We start from the raw sequence: 18,530 nt of genomic DNA, 5'->3' as shown, positions 1-18,530 counted from the left end.
AGTCAACTCGTGTCTCATACCGTCGTAGTTTTCTTTATTTAAATTCAGGACCCCAGTCTCTGAGTCAACAACTTCACTCTCCATTTTAATGAAGAATTCTATCATATTATGATCGCTCCTCCCCAAGGGGCCTCGCACAACAAGATTGCTAATTAATCCTTTCTCATTACATAATACCAGTCTAAGATGGCCTGATCTCTAGTTGGTTCCTCGACATATTGGTCCAAGAAATGATCCTGTATACATTCGAGGAATTCCTCCTCCACAGTATTGTTACTAATTTGGTTAGTCCAATCTATATGTAGATTAAAGTCACCTATGATAACTGCTGTGCCCTTATTGAATGCATCTCTAATTTCCCATTTAATGCCATCCCAAACCTCAGCATTACTGTTTGGGGTTCTGTATACAACTCCCACTAACGTTTTCTGCCCCTTGGTATTTCTCAGCTCTGCCCACACAGATTCCATATCATCAGAGCTAATACCCTTCCTTACTATTTTGTTAATCTCCTCTTTAACCAGCAATGCTACCCCACCCCCTTTTCCTTTTTTCCTGTCCTTCCTGAATACTGAATACCCCTAGATGTTGAATTCCCAGTCTTGGTCACCCTGGAGCCATGTCTCCATAATCCCAATTATATCGTAACCATTTACAACTATTTGCGCAGCTAATTCATCCACCTTATTATGAATGCTCCTCGCATTAAGACACAAAACCTTCAGGCTTGATTTTTTAACACTCTTATTCCTTTTAGAATTATTATTTACTGTGGCCCTGTTTGATTTATACCCTTGATTTCTCTGCCTTCCACTTTTGTTTTTCTCCTTCCTGTCTTTTGCTTCTATCCTTGCTTCCCTTTCCTCTGTCTCCCTGCACAGGTCCCCAACCCCCTGCCATTTTAGTTTAAACCCTCCTCAACAGCACTAGCAAACACTCCCCCTAGGACATTGGTTCCAGTCCCGCCCAGGTGCAAACCATCCAGTTTGTACTGGTCCCATCTCCCCCAGAACCGGTTCCAATGTCCCAGGAATTTGAATCCCTCCCCCTTACACCATTCCTCTAGCCACATATGCACCTGAAATATCCTTCTATTTCTACTCTGACTAGCACGTGGCACTTGTAGCAATCCTGAGATTACTACCTTTGAGGTCCTATTTTTTAATTTACCTCCTAACTCCCTATATTCAGCTTTTAGGACCTCATCCTGTTTTTTACCTACATCGTTGGTACCTATATGCACCACGACAACTGGCTTTTCACCCTCCCCCTCCAGAATGCTCTGCAGCTGCTCCGAGACATCCTTGACCCTTGCACCAGGGAGGCAAAATACCATCCTGGAGTCTCGTTTGCAGCCGCAGAAACATAGAAACATAGAAATATAGAAGATAGGAGCAGGAGTAGGCCATTCGGCCCTTCAAGCCTGCTCCGCCATTCAATGAGATCATGGCTAATCATCCAAATTCAGTACTCTGTCCCTGCCTTCTCCCCATATCCCTTGATCCCTTTAGCCTCATGAAATATATCCAACTCTTTCTTGAATATATTTAATGAACTGGCCTCCACTGCCCTCTGTGGCAGAGAATTCCACAGGTTCACCACTGTCTGGGTGAAGAAATTCCTCCTCATTTCAATCCTAAATGTCTTACCCCTTATCCTTAGACTATGACCCCTGGTTCTGGACTCCCCAGCCATCAGAAACATCCTTTCTGCATCTAGTCTGTCCAGACCTGACAGAATTTTATAGGTTTCGATGAGATCCCCTCTCAATCTTCTAAACTCCAGTGAGTATAAGCCCAATTGACACAATCTCTCCTCGTACGTCATTACTGCCATCCCAGGTATCAGCCTGGTGAATCTTCGCTGCACTCCCTCCATGGCAAGAACATCCTTCCTCAGGTAAGGTGACCAAAACTGCACACAATACTGAAGGTGCGGTCTCAGCAAGGCCCTGTACAACTGCAGCAAGACATCCTTGTTCTTGTACTCGAACCCTCTTGCTACGAAGGCCAACATACCATTTGCCTTCTTAACCGCCTGCTGCACCTGCATGCTTAGTGTAATGAAATCTGTTTGTCTTGATCCTGTATTCGTTTTGCACTCATGTATATTACCCTCCCCCACTGTGTATAGTTTCACTTCCTCTTTCCCGACTAACCTGGGAGGTTCCAGGTCTTGGCTCTTGGCTCCGCCCCTGACTTCTCTTACTTAAAGATCCCAGGATCTGTATGACTCATTCCTGTGAACCAGTCGGCATGTTGAGATGTTTTCTCTGATATGAGTGATTAAAAGCCAACTTGTTTAAGTCTATAACTTCTAGTTTTGTGGTTATTGAAGGCCCATCAATTTTAATCATTAAAGAATACTAGGATGGATCGACTCCTAAAACCAGAGCCTCTGGACTTGGATCCACATTCTGCTGAAGCATCAAATCAATTTGGACACTGGCTCAAATGCTTCAAACTCTTCGCGGGGGCCTCATCCGCTAGCGAGGTAGATAAACTGAGTCTACTGACTACTCGCGTAAGTCATCGGATTTATTCGTTCATCCGGGACGCTACCTCTTACACAGAGGCCATCACTATCCTGAAGGCCCAATACCAGAGGCCGGTAAACGAAGTATACGCCAGACATCTGCTGGCTACACGCAGGCAGTGACCAGAGGAATCAATGGACGATTTCTTACAGGGCCTAAAGGACCTGATCCGGGACTGTAACTGCAAGGCCGTGACGGCCAACACGTACTCTGACGAATTGGTCAGCGATTCCTTCATCACGGGCCTCAAATCGAATTATATCCGGCAGAGACTGCTGGAGAAGGAGGTCCTGGACTTAAAAAAGGCAGTGGCCACTGCGCGATCGCTGGACATGGCCCAGAGAAACTCTGACTCTTATTCTTCTGGCCATGCGGCCCTCACCGCCTCGTGCGCGCCGAGGGGGCCGCCATCTTGGAATCAGCCATCTTCCCCATCCAGGTCTCAGACCAGCTCTACGCCGCCGGAGTCCCCACACAGAAGTTCACCCAGGAGTCCTACTACAGCGGCAATGTCTCGAGGCCCGAAATGCTACTTCTGCGGCCAGGCCAAGCACCCCAGACAACGATGCCCAGCGAAGGACGCTACATGCTTCAAATGTAAGAAAAAGGGGCATTTTAGCAAAGTCTGCAGGGGGAATCCGATTTCCAACTCCGTCACCGCCTCGTGCATGGTGTGCGGGCTGCCATCTTGGGATCCGCCATCTTTTCCCAACTCAACGGCCGCCCAGGGCCCAACAGTGGCTTCGATCCTGGTGGATCAATCCAGGCCACACCCGTTGACAAAATCCATGATGGACATACAGGTAAACGGGAATTTAACAAAATGTTTAATTGACTGTGGGAGTAACGAGAGTTTTATCCACCCTAGCCTGGTACGGCGGCACTCATTAACGGTAACCCCTACACGGAGCAGAATTGCTATGGCTGCTAAGCCCCACACTTCGGACATTTTGGGCTACTGTGTGGTAACACTGACTGTAAAAGGCACGGACTACAAGGATTTTAAACTCCTCGTGATGCCAGAACTCTGTGTTAATGTAATCTTGGGTCTGGACTTCCAGTGCCACCACGAAAGTGTCACGCTAGCATATGGCGGGTCCCAGCCGCCACTCACAGTCTGTGGCCTATCAACCTTAAAAATCAGCCCGCCCTCTTTATTCGCTAATCTCGCTTCGAACTGTAGGCCCATAGTGACCAAAAGTAGACGGTACAGTCTGGAAGACAGACACTTTATCAAGGCGGAAGTGGACAGACTCCTGCGGGAAGGCATTATTGAATGCAGTACCAGCCCGTGGCGTGCCCAAGTTGTCATAGTTAAAAATAGCGAAAAGAAACGGATGGTAATTGACTACAGCCAGACTGTTAATATTTATACCCAGCTGGACGCCTACCCTTTACCCCGCATATCAGAAATGGTCAACCAGATTGCTCAATACCGAGTCTTTCCGACTATCGACCTCAAATCCGCGTATCACCAGCTCCCCATTAGAACGGAGGACCACCCATACACCGCCTTCGAGGCGAACGGGCGCCTCTACCATTTTCTCAGAGTGCCCTTCAGGGTAACAAATGGGGTCTCGGTCTTCCAACGTGAGATGGACCGCATGGTTGATGAGAATAAACTACAAGCTACCTACCCCTATCTGAACAATGTCACTATCTGCGGGCACAACCAGCAAGACCACAATCTAAATCTTGCGAGATCCCAGGATCTGTATGACTCATTCCTGTGAACCAGTCGGCGTGTTGAGATGTTAGCTCTGATCTTAGTGATTAAAAGCCAACTTGTTTAAGTCTATAACTTCTAGTTTTGTGGTTATTGAAGGCCCATCACTTAGCTTCAGCGACTGGTGCACAATAACACCCAGGTCTCTTTGCACTTCCCCTTCTCTCAATCTATTGCCATTCAAATAATAATCTGCCTTCCTGTTTTTGCCACCAAAGTGGATAACCTCACATTTATCCACATTATAGTGCATTTGCCATGTTTCTGCCCAATCACCCAACCTGTCCAAATCGTACTGGAGTTTCACGACATCCTCCTCACAGCAAACCCTCCCACCCAGTTTTGTGTCGTCTGCAAATTTGGAGATATTACATCCAATTCCCTCGTCCAGATCATTAATATATATTGTGAACAGCTGGGGTCCTAAGACCAAACCTTGCGGTACCCCACTAGTCACTGCCTGCCACTCGGAAAACGACCTGTTTATTCCAACTCTTTGCTTTCTGTCCGCCAACCAGTTCTCTAGCCAAGTCAATACCTTGCCCCCAATCCCATGTGCCTTAATTTTTCACGCTAACCTCTTATGCGGGACCTTATCGAAAGCCTTCTGAAAGGCCAAATACACCACATCCACTGGTTCTCCCTTATCTATTTTACCAGTTACATCCTCAAAAAATTCCAGTAGATTAGTCAAGCATGATTTACCTTTTGTAAATCCATGTTGACTTTGTCCTATCCTGTCACTGCTTTCCAAGTGCTCTGCTATTGCATCTTTTATAATGGACTCTAGCATTTTCCCCACTACCGATGTCAGGTTTACCGGTCTATAATTCCCCGCTTTTTCTCTGCCACCTTTTTTGAATAGTGGGGTAACATTAGCTACCCTCCAATCCATGGGTACTGTTCCAGAGTCTATCCAGTTCTGGAAGATGACCAGCAATGCATCTACTATTTCTAGGGCCACTTCCTTAAGTATCCTGGGATGTAGATTATCAGGCCCTGGGGATTTATCGGCCTTCAGTCCCATCAATTTCCCTAACACCATTTCCCTACAAATACTGATTTCTTTCAGTTCCACCCTTTCATCAGACCCTCTGTTCCGCGGTATTTCTGGGAGGTTATTTGTGTCCTCCTTTGTGAAGACAGAACCAAAATATGTATTTAGTTGGTCTGCCATTTCTTTGCTCCCCATTATAAATTCCCCCGATTCTGACTGCAAGGGACCTACGCTTGACTTCACCAATCTTTTTCTCTTTACATATCTATAAAAGCTTTTACAGTTAGTTTTTATGTTCCCTGAAAGCTTACTCTCATATTCTATTTTCCCTTTCTTAATTAATCCCTTTGTCCTCCTTTGTTGAATCCTAAACTGCTCTCAATCCTCAGGATTATTGCTTTTTCTGGCCAATTTGTATGTCCTCTCCTTTGATCTTATGCTATCCCTAATTTCCCTTGTTAGCCACGGTTGAGTCACCTTTTTTGTTTTATTTTTATGCCAAACAGGGATGAACAACTTCTGTCGTTCATCCACTCGGTCTTTGAATGTTTGCCATTGCCTATCCACCGGCAACCCTTTGAGTGCCATTCCCCAATAAATCCTACCCAACTCGCTCCTCAGACCATCGTAGTTTCCTTTATTTAAATTGACGACCCTAGTTTCTGAGTCAACTACTTCATTCTCCATCTTAATGAAGAATTCGATCATAATATGATCGCTCCGACCCAAGGGGCCTCGCACAACAAGATTGCTAATTAATCCTTTCTCGTTACATAATACACAGTCTAAGATGGCCTGATCTCTCGTTGGTTCCTCGACATATTGGTCGAGGAAACCATCCCGTAAACACTCCAGGAATTCCTCCACCACAGTATTGTTACTAATTTGGTTAGCCCAATCTATTTGTAGATTAAAGTCACCCATGATGACTGCTGTGCCCTTATTGCACGCTTCTTTAATTTCCCTTTTAATGCCATCCCCAACCTTCGCCTTACTGTTTGGAGGTCTATATACCACTCCCACTAATGTTTTTTTCCCCTTAGTATTGCTCAATTCTACCCATACAGATTCCACTTCATCAGAGCTAATATCCTTCATTACAATTGTGTTAATCCCTTCTTTAACCAGTAATGCTACCCCTCCTGCCTTTCCTTTTTGCCTATCTTTCCTGAATATCGAATACGCCTGGATGTTGAGTTCCCAGTCTTGGCCATCCTTGAGCCATGTTTCCGTAATCCCAACCAAATTATATTTGTTTACCTCTATTTGCACAGCCAATTCATCCACCTTATTACAAATGCTCCTCGCATTTAGACACAAAGCCTTCAGGCTTGTTTTGTTAACACTGTTAGACCTATTAGAATTATTATTTACTGTGGCCACGTTTGATTTAAACCGTTGATTTCCCTGAATGCCACTTTTGTTTTTCTCCTTCCTATCTTTTGCTTTTATCCTTGTTTCCCTTCCCTCTGTCTCCCTGCTCAGGTTCCCAACCCCCTTCCATTTTAGGAAACGCCTATCTATTCCCCTTACAATAGAAACCCCTATCAGTATAGCTCTCCCGCTCTTTTTCCTCCCGTCCTGTGCAGCAGGACCAACCATGGTGCCAGGAAGTTGGCTGCTGCTGCCTTCCCCCGATAAGCCATCTCCCTCAACAATATCCAAAGTGGTATATCTGTTTGAAAGGGGGATGGCCACAGGGGATCCCTGCACTACCTGCCAGCGCCTACAACTCTGCCTGGTGGTCACCCATTCCCTTCCTGCCTGTGCAGTCTTTACCTGCGGTGTGTCCAACTCCCTAAACGTGCTATCCATGATGTCCTCAGCATCGCGAATGCTCCAGCATGTATCCATTCGCAGCTCCAGCGCCACAATACGGTCTGTCAGTAGCTGCAGCTGGATACACTTCCCGCACACATGGTCGTCAGGGTCACAAGAAGTATCCCTGATTTCCCACGTAGTGCAGGAGGAGCATGTCACGGGACCAAGCTGTGCTGCCATGACTTACCCTTTAATTAATTCACGTTAAATTAAGTCAAATCAATACCACTAATTACACTACAATTAAATGATATACTAAATGGCCCTTGCTTACTACCACTCCCTGCTACACAACAGGAAACCTAGAAACTATAAACCACAAAAATTAAGTTTGGAAAAAAAGTGAGAAATAGAGAAATACTCACCAACCAATCACTTACCTGCTTTCTGGTGATGTCACACATTGATTACTTTTTACTTCTCGCTGCTGCCGCCGGTGTGTCTGGGCCGCTCTTGCTCCCTGCTCTTTAACTCCTCAGTCTCCGCGCTCAGTCTCCACCCAGGGCCGTTCTCGCTGCTGCCACCGGTGTGTCTGGGCCGCTCTCGCTCCCCACTCCTTAACTCCTCGGTCTCCACGCTCAGTCTCCACACAGGGCCACTCTCGCTGCTGCCGCCGGTGTTTCTGGGCCACTCTTGCTCCCCACTCCTTAACTCCTCAGTCTCTGCGCTCAGTCTCCACCCAGGGCCGTTCTCGCTGCTGCCACTGGTGTGTCTGGGCGGCTCTCGCTCCCCACTCCTTAACTCCTCGGTCTCCACGCTCAGTCTCCACCCAGGGCCACTCTCGCTGCTGCCGCCGGTGTGTCTGGGCTGCTCTCTCTCCCCGCTCCTTAACTCCTCGGTCTCCACGCTCAGTCTCCACCCAGGGCTGCTCTCGCTGCTGCCACCGGTGTGTCTGGGCTGCTCTCGCTCCCCGCTCCTTAACTCCTCGGTCTCCGCGCTCAGTCTCCACTCAGGGCCGCTGTCGCTGCTGCCGCCGGTGTGTCTGGGCTGCTCTCGCTCCCCGCTCCTCAACTCCTCGGTCTCCGCGCTCAGTCTCCACCCAGGGCCGCTCTCGCTGCTGCCGCCGGTGTGTCTGGGCCGCTCTCGCTCCCCGCTCCTTAACTCCTTGGTCTCCGCGCTCAGTCTCCACCCAGGGCCACTCTCGCTGCTGCCGCCGGTGTGTCTGGGCCGCTCTCGCTCCCTGCTCCTTAACTCCTTGGTCTCCACACTCAGTCTCCACCCAGGGCTGCTCTCGTTGCTGCCACCAGTGTGTCTGGGCCGCTCTCGCTCCCCGCTCCTTAACTCCTCGCTCTCCGCGCTCAGTCTCCACCCAGGGCCACTCTCGCTGCTGCCGCCGGTGTGTCTGGGCCGCTCTCGCTCCCCGCTCCTTAACTCCTCGGACTCCACGCTCGTTCTCCACCCAGGGCCGCTCTCGCTGCTGCCGCCGGTGTGTCTGGGCCGCTCTCGCTCCCCGCTCTCTGCGACCGACGTGGCTGTTGTGGTGCCGTGGGTGTTGGCTGGGTGTCCCCGGTGGCCTCCTGGGTCTCTGCCGGGGGTGCCGCCAGGGTTGTTGAAGGGGTAGTTGGTGGGGGTGCCGTTGGTCGATGTTCTTCCGGGGGTGATGAAAGAGTAGTGGGTGGGTAAGAGTTGCTGTGATCGTTGTTGCTGCTATTGTCGTGGTTGTTGTCGTTACCGGCTGGGGCGACGTCTTTTATGGACACGGTGTCCTCCCTTCCATTGGCGTGCCGGACATACGCGTATTGGGGGTTGGCGTGGAGTAGGTGCACTGGCTCCACGAGAGGGTCCGTCTTGTGGCCCCTCACATGCCTTCGCACGAATACCGGACCTGGGGTGGAGAGCCATGACGGCATGGATACGCCTGAGGTGGATTTCCGGGGAAAGACAAACATTCGTTCATGAGGCGTGGCATTAGTGGCAGTACACAATAGCGACCGTATCGAATGGAGCACATCTGGGAGGACTTCCTGCCAGCGGGAGATAGGGAGGCCCTTGGTCCTTAGAGCTAGAGTGACTGCTTTCCATACTGTCCCGTTCTCTCACTCCACTTGACCGTTACCCCGGGGGTTGTAGCTGGTGGTACGGCTCGTGGAGATCCCCCTGGACAGCATGTACTGGCGTAGCTCTTCACTCATGAAGGACGCCCCCCTATCCGTATGGATGTAGCTCGGCATACCGAACAGGCAGAACAGGCTGTTGAGGCATTTAATGACCGTGGCACTGGTCATGTCTGGGCAGGGGAAGGCGAATGGGAACCGAGAGTATTCGTCCACAATGTTCAGGAAGCAAACATTGCGGTCGACGGACGGGAGGGGGCCCTTGAAATCTAAGCTGAGCCGCTCAAAGGGCCGTGCAGCTTTGATTAAGTGGGCTCTATCTGGGCGGTAGAACCGAGGCTTGCACTCAGCGCAAGTGCGGCAGTTCCTGGTCAGAGACCGAACTTCCTCAATCGAGTAGGGTAAGTTGCGGGACTTTATGAAGTGGAACAGCCGCGTGACCCCTGGGTGGCAGAGGTCGTTGTGGAGGGTCTGTAGCCGATCCCCGGTGGCGCTGGCACACATCCCTCGTGAGAGGGCGTCAGGGGATTCGTTAAGGGCCCCTGGCCAGTAAATGATGTCATACTCGAAGGTGGAGAGCTCGATCCGCCACCGAAGAATCTTATCATTTTTGATCTTCCCCCTCTGTTTATTATTGAACATAAACGCTGCCGACCGCTGGTCGGTAAGTAGGGTGAAGCGTTTGCCGGCTAGGTAGTGGCGCCAGTGGCGCACTGCCTCCACGATGGCTTGGGCCTCCTTTTCCATGGAGGAGTGTCTGATCTCGGGCCCTTGGAGGGTCCTCGAGAAGAAAGCTACGGGCCGCCCCGCCTGGTTGAGGGTGGCCGCCAAAGCAAAGTCAGACGCATCACTTTCCACTTGAAATGGAGTGTTCTCGTCCACTGCCTGTAGCGTGGCCCACTCAATATCCTGCTTAATGCTTTTGAAGGCGGCGTGGGCCTCAGCAGAGAGCGGAAAAGAGGATGCTTTCAAGAGGGGGCGGGCTTTGTCGGAGTAGTTGGGGACCCATTGGGAATAATAAGAAAATAACCCCAGGCACCTTTTCAGGGCTTTGGGAGTGTTGGGCAGGGGCAGCTCCCGTAGGGGGTGCAATCGGTCGGGGTCTGGTCCGATTTCCCCATTCTCCACCACGCTGCCTAGTATGCAGAGGCACGTGGTGTTGAAAACGCACTTGTCCTCGTAGGTGAGGTTGAGTTTTTGTGCGGTTTTCAGGAACCTCTCGAGGTTCGAGTCGTGATCCTGCTGGTTGTGACCGCAGATGGTGACGTTGTCGAGGTAGGGGAAGGTTGCCTGCAAGTGGTGGGCATCGACCATGCGGTCCATCTCCCTCTGGAAGACCGAGACCCCATTCGTCACCCCAAAGGGGACTCTGAGGAATTGGTAGAGGCGTCCGTTCGCCTCGAAGGCGGTGTACGGGCGGTCCTCTGGTCTGATAGGGAGCTGGTGGTACGCTGACTTGAGGTCGATGGTGGAGAACACCCGGTATTGGGCGATTTGGTTCACCATTTCTGATATGCGGGGTAGCGGGTAGGCGTCTAGTTGGGTGTACCTGTTGATCGTTTGGCTATAGTCGATCACCATCCGTTTCTTCTCGCTGCCCCTTACCACTACCACTTGGGCGCACCACGGGCTGTTGCTGCGTTCAATAATGCGCTCTTTCAGGAGCCTGTCTACCTCGGTCGCGATAAACCGCCTGTCCTCCCAGCTGTACCTCCTGCTTTTGGTCGCTATTGGCCGGCAGTTAGGGGTAAGGTTCGCGAATAGCGAAGGCGGCTTTACCTTCAGGGTAGCCAGACCACACACTGTGAGGGGCGGCTGGGACCCACTGTACTTGAGCGTGATGCTTTGGTGGTTGCACTGGAAATCCAGGCCCAAGATCACGCTCGCACATAGATTCTTCATGATTAATACTTTAAAATTATCGTATACAGTTCCGTTAACGGACAATTGTACCGTGCAATAACCCATAATGGTCGATGTCTGGGTTTTATCAGCCATAGAGATGGTACCCCGAGTAGGGACCACCTTTAGGGAGAGTTGTTGTGCCAGTTCAGGGTGGATAAAACTCTCCGTGCTTCCACTGTCAATTAAACATTTAACCCCGCACCCGTTTACCTTGATGTCCACCATTGATTTGGATAGCGGGTGCGGCCTGGTCTGGTCCACTGTGACCGACGCCACTGTAGGGCCCTGATCGAGACAAGATGGCGTCCACGCTGTCTGCTCATAAGATGGCGGACCCCACGAGGTCGGGCAAGATGGCGTCCAAGATGGCCGCTCCCACGGCGCACACGTGGCGGTGGCAGGTTTTCCGGCGGGGTTCCCTCTGCACACCTTCCCGAAGTGCCCCTTCTTACCGCACTTAAAGCAGGTGGTGCCTTTCGCCGGGCACAGGTTTCTGGTGTGCTTCGGCTGCCCGCAGAAGTTGCAGTTGGGTCCCCGACGCGTCGTGGCTGTCGTAGGACTTCTGGGGGGAGAGCGGGGCCCCGACGGTGTCGGGCTGCCGGGCGGGGAAGATGCCTTCCAAGATGGCGGCGCCCTTGGTGCGCACGTGGCGGCGTGGATGGCGCGGGCTGAAGAGTAGGCGTCCGAGTTTCTCTGGGCCACGTCCAGGCATCGCGCTGTGTCCGCAGCCTGTTTCAGGTCCAATCCCATTTTTTCCAGCAGTCTCTGCTGGATGTAAGTGGAGCTGAGGCCTGTGATAAAGGCATCGCGAACAAGCTCGTCAGTGTACACTGCGGCTTTTACATCTTGGCACTTGCAGTCTTTGCCAAGCGTTCTCAGGGTGCCGAGGAACTCCTCCACCGATTCCCCAGGTCGCTGTGCGCGAGTAGCGAGCAGATGCCTAGCATACACCTCATTCGTAGGCTGCTGGTAATGCGCCTTTAAGATGTCGCAGGCGGCCGGGTACGTGTCGGCGTCTTGGATGAGGTGGTAAACCCGGTGGCTTACCCAATTCCGCAGAATTCCGAGTTTCATACTCGCAGCGTCCGTAGCGCCTTTGACGGCTGCGGAATTATCCAGGAAGAATTCCATACACATAAACCAGTGTCCGGAGCATGCCGATGCGTCTGAAGCATGCTGGTCCAAATCCAAACGTTCGGGTTTCAAGAGTTGATCCATTGTGTTGAAAATTAAGTCAATAAAATTGATGTGCCTCAATAAATCCGAGACTCGATGTTAGCGAAACAAAACAAGGCTTTTATTGACTTAGAAGGTAACACACAGGAGAGAGGTATCTTCCATCCAGAGCTCTGCCATACTGGATGTGCTGCAGGCTGGGCCAGCTTACATAGGGGCCAGGTATGGGCGGAGCCCTACACATAGTACAATACAATGGGCCAGGTATGGGCGGAGCCCTACACATAGTGCAATACAATGGTGAGGAAACGGAACAGAGGTAAGGGAAATGAAACTGAAACCAACCACAGTCACAGGCAGTGATGAATGGAATATTTCATCACACCCCGCTCCTTAACTCCCCGGTCTCCGCGCTCAGCCTCCACCCAGGGCCACTCTCGCTGCTGCCGCCGGTGTGTCTGGGCCGCTCTCGCTCCCCGCTCCTTAACTCCTCGGTCTCCATGCTCGTTCTCCACCCAGGGCCGCTCTCGCTGCTGCCGCCGGTGTGTCTGGGCCGCTCTCGCTCCCCGCTCCTTAACTCCTCCGTCTCCACGCTCGTTCTCCACCCAGGGCCGCTCTCGCTGCTGCCGCTGGTGTGTCTGGGCCGCTCTCGCTCCCCGCTCCTTAACTCCTCGGTCTCCGTGCTCAATCTCCACACAGGGCCACTCTCGCTGCTGCCACCGGTGTGTCTGGGCTGCTCTCGCTCCCCGCTCCTTAACTCCTCGGTCTCCACGCTCAGTCTCCACCCAGGGCCGCTCTCGCTGCTGCCACCGGTGTGTCTGGGCCACTCTCGCTCCCCACTCCTTAACTCCTTGGTCTCCACGCTCAATCTCCACACAGGGCCACTCTTGCTGCTGCCGCCGGTGTGTCTGGGCCGCTCTCGCTCCCCGCTCCTTAACTCCTCGGTCTCCGCGCTCAGTCTCCACCCAGGGCCACTCTCGCTGCTGCCGCCGGTGTGTCTGGGCTGCTCTCGCTCCCCGCTCCTTAACTCCTCGGTCTACACGCTCAGTCTCCACCCAGGGCCGCTCTTGCTGCTGCCGCCAGTGTGTCTGGGCCGCTCTCGCTCACCGCTCCTTAACTCCTTGGTCTCCGCGCTCAGTCTCCACCCAGGGCCGCTCTCGCTGCTGCCGCCGGTGTGTCTGGGCCGCTCTCGCTCCCCGCTCCATAACTCCTCGGTCTCCGCGCTCAGTCTCCACCCAGGGCCGCTCTCGCTGCTGCCGCCGGTGTTCACAGAGGAAGGAGGAGGATGAGAAGGGCTCTCAGCAAGAGGCCTTACCCACCTTGGGTCTTCCGAGAGCAATTCTCTTACCTCAACCTGACCCAGGAGTTGTGTGTGAGGCGTCATGGTCTGCTGCGACAGCATGAGGACACAGCCCTTGCCACCAGGCATACAGCGACCAGCTGAGGAGGAGGCGGAGGAGGAGGAAGAGGAGGTGGAGGAAGCAGAGGAGGAGGAAGAGGAGGAAGAGGAGGAAGTGGAAGGGAGGAGGCAACCCAGACAGCCCCTTTTTCCCGGGCTGTCCGTGATTGACGCATCTGACTGCAGTACCAGTGACCACAACCCCAATTCCCCTTTCAGCATGTGTCCCACACCTTACCTTCCCTCTGTTACTGACCATCACAGCGTCCTCTTGGCCACAATGCTGAAATAAAAGCCAACACAAAGCAAACTTTCCAATCCAACTTTATACATCCAATATTACATAGCAAAGTCAACTAATCACCCTTTTGCATTCCCTTAGTGCCTGTCTACAGTGTGCCTTTGCCTGACCTAATGCTCCTATGCAGTGCTACCCCAGTGGCTGCAGCATGTCTGGTGGAAGGCTGCAGACTTTCTGTAGGGAAGACTGCAGATGGCCTTGCAGGACATCCTCGAGCAGCTCTGGGCCTAGAAGGCCCGGCTGTGGACTGCATCACCACGGCATGGGTGGCAGCAGTCTGGGTTGGCTGGCTGACAGGCAACATCAAGGGCACTGGTGGAGTGGCAGTGGTGGGAGGACAAATGCTGACATCCTGAGAGAGGACAGCAGGGTCCTGCTCCACGGAGCCACTGCCACTCCCCCGGGGCGGTGCCTCAGCATTCCAAGCCATCTGTTGGAGGCTGCAAGCCCCTTTTTCACTTGTAAACCCAGCCACGATGGCAGCAGTCTGAGCTTGCATGACAGAAGTCTGAACTTCCATTGCAGCAGTCAGACATTGGGTGACTTCTGCTTGTGCACAATGGAAGCTGAGACATCGGCCATCAGACTCTGCATCATGGTTGGGTCCACAAGTGCCCTAATGGAGTTAGCCATCACTTCTATGCTATAAATCATGGGTTCCAAGCTCTGCGCAAAGCCCCGTGCAAGGTTGGTGCCCGACTCCTCCATGCTCCTTGACATTGCACTCAGGCTTTCTGGCAGGCCTGCCAATGCACCAAGCATTTGGTTGTGCAAAACCATTAGCGTTCTTCTGTCGGCCGCCCCATTGAAATCCTCACCCGAGTCCTCTGCAGCAGAACTCGTGTAACCTTGCCCTCTGGGGAGCTGGCATCTTCCTTACCCTTTCCCCTTGCCCTGGCTGCAGCCCACTCGTGCCTGGTGACTCACCACTTGCAGATCCTGCCTCTAAGCTATGCTCTAACGTCTGCGCAGCGTCAGTATCTGAGCTGGTGTCTGCCAGTGTCAGATCGAGTGATGGTTTTTCTTCTTCATCATCACTCTACTCTCCCTCTTCTTCTTGCACCACTGGCTGGGCAGGTTTTATTTCTTGTATTTCTGAAATGAGAACGGCACAAGAGTAGGGTTGTGGTAAGTGGAAGAGGGGGGAGAATGCAAGAGGTGCATGCTTATATCATGTGCAGCTTGTAAATCAGAAGAGATTGTGGGATGTGAGAAGGAGGATTACGTATGAGGATACCGGCATCTTGGATTGTTTCAGCCTTGCCTCAGCGATTGCCCTCCCAAGAATGGCCAGCACCTTCTCCTCCACGGGGCTAAGATTATGCAGGCACACCTGTGTCCCTTTGGGTAGCCCTCGCTGGCTCTAATTGTGAGCCACCTTGTTCTGCAAGAAAAGGGGATGTGTGTCAGTGAGGGCAATGTGTTTGGGTGTTGTACCTGTCATGGTTGAATAGCTGGCAGTGTGTGCAAGCTGTGAGATGTGGGTGTGAGACTTGCAGCAGTGGTAAGTGTGTGAGGATGAGGTGCAGCTATGAATGTGAGGTATCAGTCATGTTTGGTAGAGATTGTTGGTAGGTGACTGATGGGGGTGTGGTGCATTAAGCAGTGTGTGAGGCTTGTGGTACAGTTGGTAGGATATGGCATTTGAAGATGAATTCACTGACCTTGACCACTCATGTGAGGTCATTAAACTTCTTCCTGAACAACAGCCAGGTCCTCGGGGCTGCACTGCTGGCACTGACAGCTATGGCTGTATGCTCACATTGCCGTTTGCGATATTGCTTGGAGGGCTTCCTGGCCCCCTATGGAAACAGGACCTCTCTCCTCCTGCACCAAGGCCTCCAGTGCTGCATCCGAGAAACATTGTGCATGCTCTCTCCCCTGTTGTGCCATCATTAGTTGTTGTTCCTGTGCACCCAGCCATGTCACTGAGCTGCAGCAGGCAGAATGCACCTCCTCTTTATGAGGTGCAGACTGCCTTTGAGTAGTGTAGGCTAGCTTTAAGTGGTGCTAGCCTCTCACGAACTTGGGCCCCTCCTGAGCATTCAGCCACTCAGCAGCGGTTTCAGCGCTGGGCTGAACGCCACAAGCATGGAAATGAGCAGGCAGCACAAAGTTCACGTGCTGCCTGCATTCCTCTGAATGGGCGTGGGTTGGTCACGCATCGCGATCCCCGCGCCCATTTTCAGGGGATAACAAACTACTAGGCTAATATCTGTCATTATACAGTTTGGTATTGGGTGAACAAAATCATTACAAGCAGCGCTGTAATGACTTTGTGCAGCCAAAGAGATACAAATGCAGTCAGATGGTAGCAGAGAATCATTTCAAGGAGCCCAGACAGGCAGGCATGGTTGCAGTCACAGCCTGGTCATAGTATTATAGGCAGTGTCATACACACTTTCAAATGCCTTTGTGAAGAATGTTACCTCAATACAGTACAATGCAAACCTCAATGTCTTGATTTATTTGAGCTCAAAGCGCAGATATATTGCGGCACTGCCTCCTGCTGATTCAATTACAACATTCAGATACCATTTTATTTTTTTCAGTGAAATTTTTGCACATCAAGGTGAGGGATGTTGGTGCTACAGAACAAAACATTTCTCTCTCTGCAACCAGTGTCAGCATCAAACATTTGTAGGTTAGGTCAGTTATAATTTGTGTCAGAGGCAATATCAATCATTCTGTAGACAGCCCCAACTATGGGCTGGATTTTACTTACCGAGACAAGTTGGGGGCGGGACTGCTGCCTTCCGGGTTCTAGTCCTGCCCCCAGCGACGTCTGACGAATAGATGCTATTTTTCACTGATTGGCCTTGTTAAGCCTGCCCTGCGGGCTTGTTGGCCAATTAAGGGAAAGCTGGTGTCCGATGATGTCAGCTGATGATGCTTCATCTGCCGGTTTTCTTAAAGGCATATGCACCACACTTGTTTGACAGATGAATTGTCAGTGTTTGACAGCATTGAGGTGCTGTCAAAAACTGACAATCACTGTCCAAAGGTGAGCCCTTGCACCCAGGCCCTTCAATTACTCTCTCCTTAGGATAAAACAGATGGCAGCTGCAGCTGAGATTGCAGAAGCTATCTGTCACATCTCCCAATGAGATGAGGCTACACAAACACTTCACATCTTGTCACCTGCAGAAACATCTAAACACATTAAAAATTACTTTCACAACATTTCCTTACCTCTGATACTAACCAGTGTCCCATTGCATCCTTCACACCACTTCTGCAGCTGTCATCCAAACACTAACATAACAATAGACCCATAGCACGCCTCACTTACCCTGGCGGGGTTCCCTGACATTGGGAAGCCCGCAGCAGCAGTCTAAAAATTGGGAAAAGCCTCTTAACTGCCTGTTAACTACCAGTTAACAGGCAGTTAAGTGGCTATAATCCTCTTCCTGCCGCTAGGAGTCGGGTCTCTGCACAAATCAGGGACCCAACTCCTGGGAAGATTGTATGGAGGCGGGTTGGGAGCGGGTTCTTTTTGACTTTCCCAGCAGCCCTGCCTCCAAACCCGCCTCCTCAGAGCTGGTAAAATCCAGCCTTATGTGCTTGAACTCGTCAGCTGGAATTTTGCCAGTCCTCAGAGTGCGGGTAGGAAACCCGCTGTCAACCCACCTCCAAGCAATCTTCCTAAGTGTTCAGGACAACACGCCAGGTAAGTGTGGCGTGTTGTGAGTCTGCTATATTGTTTCTGCATTGATGACAGCTGCAGAAGTGGTGTGAAGGATCCAATGGTACGCTGGTGAGTTTCAGAGGTAAGAAAATGTTGGGAAAATAATTTTTAATGCATTTACACTTTTCTGTAGGTAACAAGTTTTGAATTAGTTGTCTAGTCCCACTTCATTGGGAGAACCTCTCTCACCAGTGACAGATCACTTCTTTAACCTCAGCTGTAGCTGCCATCTGTTCTAGCCTATGGAGGGAGTCATTGGAGAGCCTGGGTGCAAGAGGTCACCTTTGTACAGTGATTGTCAGTGTTTGCAGCACCTCAATGCTGTCAAACACTAAGAAATGAGCTGTCAAAAAAAATTGTGCGTGGTCCCTTTAAGAAAACTGGCAGATGGCGCATTATCAAATGACATCATCTGACCGGCTTCCTCTTAATTGGCCAGCAAGCCCGCAAGATGTAAAATCACGTCCGTGGGCCGGATGCAATTGGGGGTGGGGCTGGAACCTGGAAACCAGCTGATCCGCTCCCAAGCCTCATCCATTTGCAAAATCACGGCCATAACTTCAGAGGAGTGTTATGTACTGCACTAGTGTGCATTTCCACACCCCCACATCAGCTATCTCAATTGAATCTTTGAGTAAGACTGCCCAATTAATGCAGAATTATGAGTAGATTTGACCTACAGAATTTGTTTCCTGCTGAGAGCTGGATTAAATGGTGTAAGCTTGTATCACTCTGGATACGTGAAAATAAATCAGAGCAAATAGAATCATGTTTCATCAGTGTGGCTTCATCTGGAAGCCCAGAGATGTCAGAACCAAAGTCCAGCTCTCTCCCCTCAGTCCTGCCGCTGTCCTATGTTTAAGCCACACTCTTGTTTGAGATGGGGAGCTACATTCTGTTGGAGCAATGTAACTGGACCTCTAGCTT

At 51.3% G+C, this 18,530-nt stretch overlaps 1 protein-coding gene across 1 annotated transcript in view; it reads left to right on the top strand.

Annotated features, from left to right (window-relative positions):
• Positions 1-18,530, top strand: part of astn1 (astrotactin 1) — a 3,287,998-nt gene that overhangs the window by 815,630 nt on the left and 2,453,838 nt on the right. The gene's annotated exons all lie outside the window — the stretch shown is intronic.

This window comes from Somniosus microcephalus, chromosome 3, assembly GCF_052327205.1.
Source record: "Somniosus microcephalus isolate GS21.2 chromosome 3, FLI_Smic_1.0, whole genome shotgun sequence".
Lineage (NCBI taxonomy): Eukaryota > Metazoa > Chordata > Chondrichthyes > Squaliformes > Somniosidae > Somniosus > Somniosus microcephalus.
Note: the sequence above shows the minus strand (reverse complement) of the source record. Positions and strands in the feature narration are given on the sequence as shown.